The sequence below is a fragment of the Dipodomys spectabilis genome, unplaced genomic scaffold (assembly GCF_019054845.1).
Source record: "Dipodomys spectabilis isolate Male_0828 unplaced genomic scaffold, ASM1905484v1 ptg000175l, whole genome shotgun sequence".
NCBI lineage: Eukaryota > Metazoa > Chordata > Mammalia > Rodentia > Heteromyidae > Dipodomys > Dipodomys spectabilis.
This window is the reverse complement of record NW_024870852.1, coordinates 14815453-14822516: the sequence shown is the minus strand read 5'-3', so window position 1 is coordinate 14822516 and position 7064 is coordinate 14815453.

The following is a 7064-nucleotide window of genomic DNA, read 5'->3' as shown; positions in this document are numbered from 1 at the left end:
TCTGTGTATCCATAGATCCTTTTTTAGAGCTGAGTAGTATGCCATACAATAGCTAGAGTGATTCTTTTCTTGTATTATTCATTTTTTGTATTTGTCCTTTTTTTTTTTTTTTTGCCAATTCTGGGGCAAGATGGGACAAATGTATTTTTTTTGAGGCCTAGGGCAATGACTGGAGACTTCTAGGTGCTGCTCTTTCGGGGTCTGAAATGGGATGTTGTAAAAGCTGGCTGTTGTTGATGAGAGAGTGGGAGAGACTTGTAGATGTAGCTGAATACTCCTTAATTAAATGTTCAACATTTCTGGGTGTGGAATTAAACAGGAATCTGACCTAAAAGTAGTAAAGGGGATGGATATAAAATGAAGACAGACATACCCAGCTTTAGCTTGCTTGTGTGTGTGTGTGTGTGTGTGTGTGTGTAAGAGAGAGAGAGAGAGAGTATACTGGGGCTTAAACTCAGAGCCTAGGTGCTGGCCCTTAGTTTTTTTGCTCAAGGCTAGCACTCTACCACTAGAGTCACAGCTCCACTTCTGGCTTTTTGCTAGTTGTAGGTAAGAATTTTCTTTTTCTTAAAATTTTTTATTGTGAAAATACTGTACAGAGGGGTTACAATTACATGGGCAAGATAATGAGTACATTTCTTTTTTTTTTTTGGGTCCGGTCTTGGGGCCTGAACTCTGGGCCTGGGCGCTGTCCCTCAGCTCTTCAGCTCAAGGCTAGCGCTCTACCACTTGAGCCATAGCGCCACTTCCGGCTTTTTTCTTTTTGCTTATGTGGTGCTGAGGAATCGAACCCAGGGCCTCAGGCATGCAAGGCAAGCGCTCTACCACTGAGCCACCTTCCCAGCCCCATGAGTAAATTTCTTATCAAGCATTGTAGCCTCCTCCTTTGTTTCCCCTTCCCATCTCTTCCCAGCCTCCCCCCCCCCCCCGCCCCCCTAGATAAGAATTTTCTATGGACTTTCCTGCCTGGGGATGGCTTCAAATCATGATCCTCAGATCTCAGCCTCCTGAGTAGCTAGTATTTCAGGTGTGAGCCACCAGCACCTGGCTTTATCCTACTTTTAATTACTCATTGAGCATCAGCAGGTCCATATGAAGAGGCAAAGTTTTCAGCATCCTGAGACATCCCACCCCTCCCCCTGTCCTTTTCTCTACTCCACACGTCCTGGGCTCCGCTGACAACCACTTAGGAAAGGAAAGGTTGGTTTTCTTGTTGCAGTACACCTAAATTGCTAGGATCTGAATTTCTGTGGGGTCTGTCTCCTTAACTTTTGTTTAGGGAACTAGTAGAGAATCCTTTTCTTTCTCCCATAGGATGGTGTCAGGGAAGGGGGAGTTTGAGGGTCTTCCTTTTACCTTTAGATTCAACCTGAATGGATAGGTGAAGGACGGGGAAGATCTGTAGTAGGGATGTAGTGACAGGGTTGGACTACAGGACTATTTAGGGGGAAGAATACAGTATCCATAGTATACTCCTAGTGCAAATGTAGAGCACCACACATCACAAGCTAAGGTAGATTAACAGTAGAAATCAACTTCCTCACAGTTCCTTAGACCCAAAGTCTGAGGCAAAAGTGTTGGCAGACTTGGTCCCTTCTAAGTACTAGGACCATGAAGAATCTGTTCCTGGCCAGACACTGGGATCATACCTGTCAGCTACTCAGGAGGCTGAGATCTAAGGATTAAGATCCCAAGCTAGCCCAGGTAGATGAATACATAGAACTCTTATTCCTATTAACCAACAAAAAGCTGGAAGTGGAGGTGTGGCTCAAGTGGTAGAGCACCAGCCTTGAAAGGAAAGGCCAAGGGCTGGGAAGGTGGCTCAGTGGTAGAGCGCTTGCCTTGCATGCATGAGGCCTGGGTTCGATTCCTCAGCACCACATAAGCAGAAAAAGCTGGAAGTGGCGCTGTGGCTCAAGTGGTAGAGTGCTAGCCTTGAGCTGAAGAGCTGAAGTACAACGCCCTGGCCCAGAGTTCAGGCCCCTTGTCCTGAAAAAAAAAAAAAAAAGAAAAGAAGAAAAAAGAAAAAAAAAAAGAAAGGAAAGGCCAAGCAAGAGAGGCCCTGAGTGGAACTGGTGCTGTGGCTCAAGTGGTAGAGTGCTAGTCTTGAGCACGAAGAGGCTCAGTGACAGTGCCCAGGCCCTGAATTCAAGCCCCAGGAATGACAAATAAATAAAATAAGGGAAGAGAGGCCTAAGTTCAACTTTCAGTATCAGCCAAATGCATGCATACATGTGCGCATGCGTGTGCACGTACACACACACACACACACACACACACACACACACACACACACACACACACACACAATCTGTTCCTGACTCTTCACCTATATTCCTGGGACTTGTGGGCTGCCTTTGCTATTCTGTTTCATGCATTTGTGGGAATTATTCTGAGAAGCAAATATTGGGCGTGATAATGATATTTGAATTTCCTGGTTTTGTTAGGTTTTTCTAAATTGCTTTCACAGCAAGTGGAGCACATTTACATGTCAGTTTCATTCAGGGACAAGCTGGAGGACTTGGCTGGGAACTTGAGCTGTCACTCACGTCCTGCTGGTAGCCTGGGGCCACTTCTTGTCCCCTGTGCACCGATTTTTTTGGCAAATTATTTTTTCTTCTATTTTTTTTGGTGTGGGGTTATACTATTAAACATAGGTGCAATGTTATATTTATCAGATAATCTTTTTCTTATTTACAACTATGTATCTTGTTCACAATACTCTCTCAGGCAGAGTAGACTACTCTGTAAATGAATAAAATAAACAAGTGAATGAAAACTGATCATTTTGTGAATTCACTTTTTTCCCCTTGAGAAATAACATCTGAATATCTTTTTTTTTTTTTGGTCGGTCGTGGGGCTTGAACTCTGGGCCTGGGCGCTGTCCCTCAGCTCTTCAGCTCAAGGCAAGCGCTCTACCACTTGAGCTACAGCGCCACTTCCGGTTTTCTGGTGGTTTATTGGAGATAGGAGTCTCACGGTCTCTCCTGCCCGGGCTGGCTTTGAACCATGATCCTCAGATCTCAGCCTCCTGAGTAGCTAGGATTACAGGCATGAGCCACCAGCGCCCGGCTTTTTTTTTTTTGTTGTTGTTGTCAGTCGTGGGGCTTGAACTCTGGGCCTGAACACTGTCTCTCAGCTCTTCAACTCAAAGCAAATGCTCTACTACTTGAGCCACTGTGCCACTTCTGGTTTTCTGAGTGGCTTAATAAGACTTTCCTGTCTGGGCTGGCTTTGAACTGTGATCCTCAGATCTCAGCCTCCTGAGTAACTGGGATTACAAGCATGAGCCACGGCACCCGGCTCATCTGTATATCTTTTTTTTGGGGGGGGGTCTGGTCGTGGGGCCTGAACTCTGGGCCTGGGCACTGTCCCTTAGCTCTTCAGCTCAAGGATAGCGCTCTACCACTTGAGCCACAGTGCCACTTCTGGCTTTTTTCTTTTTGCTTATGTGGTGCTGAGGAGTCGAACCCAGGGCCTCAGGCATGCAAGGCAAGCGCTTTACCACTGAGCCACCTTCCCAGCCCTCATTTGTATATCTTAAAGAGGTACATTATGGCAAAATTCAATACACATATACAATGTGTGCTGGTGAAGTCAGGGTGATGAGCAGTTGTATCTCTTCAGATAAAAATTCATGCATTGGGAATATTATACTCTTTTCTAGTCATTTAAAAATAAGTTGCAAAGTGTTTTGATCGATAGTTTCCCTTCTGTACTAAAGAAGAACCAGGAAGACTTTCTGCACTCTACCTGTGTCAAAATCACCTCACTACCCTTCAGTCCACCTCCCTGGCCCATCTTGGCTCCAGTGAGTACAATGCCACTGCATCCTACGAGACTGATGTATTATAGTGTATAAGTGACTCTGAGAAGAAACATGCTTATCTCATGAGTGAGTGAGAACACATGGTGTTTGCATTCTGTTCTGATCTGTCTGTGTTGCTGTAAGGATTTCATTTATGGCAGCGAAGTGCTAGGGTTTGAACTTAGCATCTTACACTTGCTAGGCAAGTGTTCTACCACTTGAGCCATACTCCAATCCTTTTCCTGTAGATGTTTTATTTTTTGTTTTGGTGTCTGTACAGGGGGTTGAACTCAGGATCTGAGCACTGTCACTGAGATTTTTTTTTGCTCAAGGCTAGTGCTCTACCACTTGAGCCACAGCTTCACTTCCGGACTTTTTTTTTGTTTGAGTAGTTTATTGGAGGTAAGTCTCATGGACTTTTGTGCCCAGGCTGGCTTCTAACTACAATCTTCAGATCTCAGCCTCCTGAGTAGCTAGGATTACGGGCATAAGCCATCAACACTGATTGCTTTGGTTATTTTTTTTTTTTGTCGGTCGTGGGGCTTAAACTCTGGGCCTGGGCGCTGTCCCTCAGCTCTTCAGCTCAAGGCGAGCGCTCTACCACTTGAGCTACAGCGCCACTTCCGGTTTTCTGGTGGTTTATTGGAGATAGGAGTCTCACGGTCTTTCTTGCCCGGGCTGGCTTTGAACCACGATCCTCAGATCTCAGCCTCCTGAGTAGCTAGGATTACAGGCGTGAGCCACCAGCGCCCGGCTTGCTTTGGTTATTTTTTAGATAGGATCTCATGTGTTTTTTTTTCCCTGGCTGTCCTTGAGCCTACCTATGTCTCCTGCATAAGTGGGATAAGAGACATACAGCATCGTGCCTGGCTTATTGAGATGGGGCTTTACTAACTTTTGACCAGGCTGACTTTGAACTAATTTCTGCCTCTCAATCAGATTGGATTACAGGCATGAGCTCCTGGCCCAGGATTTTATTCTTTCTTATGACTCATATTTTTCCATTGTAGCTATGTGTAGTGGTATAAACCTTTAATCCCAGCATTCAGGCTACCTTGAGCTAGTGAGATTCTGATTAAAAAATAATCCCATTATGCATATATATATATATACACATACATACATATGTGTATATATATATATATATATATATATATATATATATATATAAACATATTCCTGAAGGATATCTGGATTGACTCCATATTTTGGCTCTTGTGAATAGTGTAAGGAGCTATGGGAATGCCAGTATCTTTTTGATATAAAGATTTCATCTCCTTTGGAATTATATGTACCTAGGATTGGAACTGCTGGATCATGTGGCATTCTATTTTGGTCTTTATGACAAATCTACATCCTGTTTCGATAGAGGCTTTCCTATTTTACATAGAGCAGCTAGCTATTCATAGTTTCCTTTTCTTCGCATTGCAATATGTAGTTTGTTTCCTTTTTTCTACAACCAGGTCAGCATTAGTTATTTATTGTCTTTCTGATGATGTTTCATTATGGGTTTGATTTACATCTCCCGGACTGGGAATGTGGCTTAGTGGTAGAGTGCTTGCCTAGCATGCATGAAGCCCTAGGTTTGATTCCTTAGTACCACATACACAGAAAAAGCCAGAAGTGGTGCTGTGGCGCAAGTGGTAGAGCACTAGGCCCAAGACTGTCAAAAAATGTAGTGATGTACATCTCCCAGACAACTAGTAACAGGGTATATTTTTTCATGTGCCTTTTGGCCATTTCTATTTTCTTTTGTGAAATGTCTGTTTAGTTAGTTTGTGTACATGCATGCATGTGCCTGTGTGTCAGTCCTAGGGTTTGAACTCAAGGCCAAAGTACTTCCAGCTTTTTTCTGTTGATGTGGTGCTGAAGAATCGAACCCAGGGCTTCATGCATACAAGGCAAACACTCTACCACTGAGCCACCTTTCCAGCCTCCACCAGTATTTCTTTCACCAGTGTTTCATAGTTTCCATTGTAGAGACCTTGTTAACTTTTTTTTTTGTCAGTTGTGGGCTTGATCTCTGGGCCTGAGCACTGTCCCTCTGCTCTTCAACTCAAGGTGAGTACTCTACCACTTGAGCCACAGGGCCACTTCCAGTTTTTTGGTGGTTAGTTGGAGATAAGAGTCTCATGGACTAGGCTGGTTTTGAACAGTGATCCTCAGATCTCAGCCTCATGAGTAGCTCGTATTACAGGCATGAGCCACTGGTACCTAGCTTCTTTGTTAACTGTATTTCTAAAATTTTTACTTTTTGTAACTGTTGTAAGTGAATTGCTTTTTTTTTTGTTCATTCATTTATCTATTTTTATTGTGGTACCAGAGCTTAAACTGAGTGCCACAAACTCTTACTTGGATCTTTGTGCTCATAGCTGGTATTCTACCCCTTGAGCCACACATTCAAGCTTTTTTTCTGGCTAATTGTAATTGGAGCTGGAATCTCTTGGACTTTCTGTCCAGGGCTGGTCTGAACTGTGAGCCTCAGATTTTAGGTTCCTGAATAGCTAGGTTTATAGCATAAGCCACTGGTTCCTGACTTAGAATTGTTTTCTTAATTTCATTTTCAGCAAGCTCATTATTGGTGTACAAAAATGTTCAAGTTTTTTGTATATATTTTTATTGTAAAAATACTGTACAGAGGGGTTACAGTTATATAAGTAAGGTAATGAGTACATTTCCTATTGAGCATTGTTACCTCCTCCTTTGCTTTTCCCCTATTTTTTAAGTGTTTGAGGTTTTTTTTTGTCTGTTGATTTTGTGTCCTCTAAGATTCTGTTTATTTTCTTCAAAAAAATCATGTCATACGTAAATGACTAATTGTCTGTCCAATGGGGATGCCCTGCATTTTATTGCCCTGCCTGGTCGCTCTTGCATAGACTTCTAGCACTCTCAGAGGTAAGAGTGGAGAAAGTGGACACCCTTGTCCTGGGCTTGCTCTTAGAAAAAACCTTTTCAGCTTTTCCTTGAGTGGTTTTCATGGGTAACTGTAGTATTTGCAAGTCATGTTCCTTCTACACCTGAGTTATTGAAAGTTATCAAAAGGGATGCTGAACCTGTTGAAATAAGCTCCCCCCCGCCAATTCTGGTGATATGTTGTATCATACTTACTGATTTGTGGATATCGAACTATCCTTGTATCCTTGTGGTAAATATTACTTTTTCATCTTTTTGATGTATAGTTGAATTCAGTTTGCTAGCGTTTTATCAAAAAGTTTGCATCTGTGTTCACCAGAGATATGATTCTGTAGATCTTTTC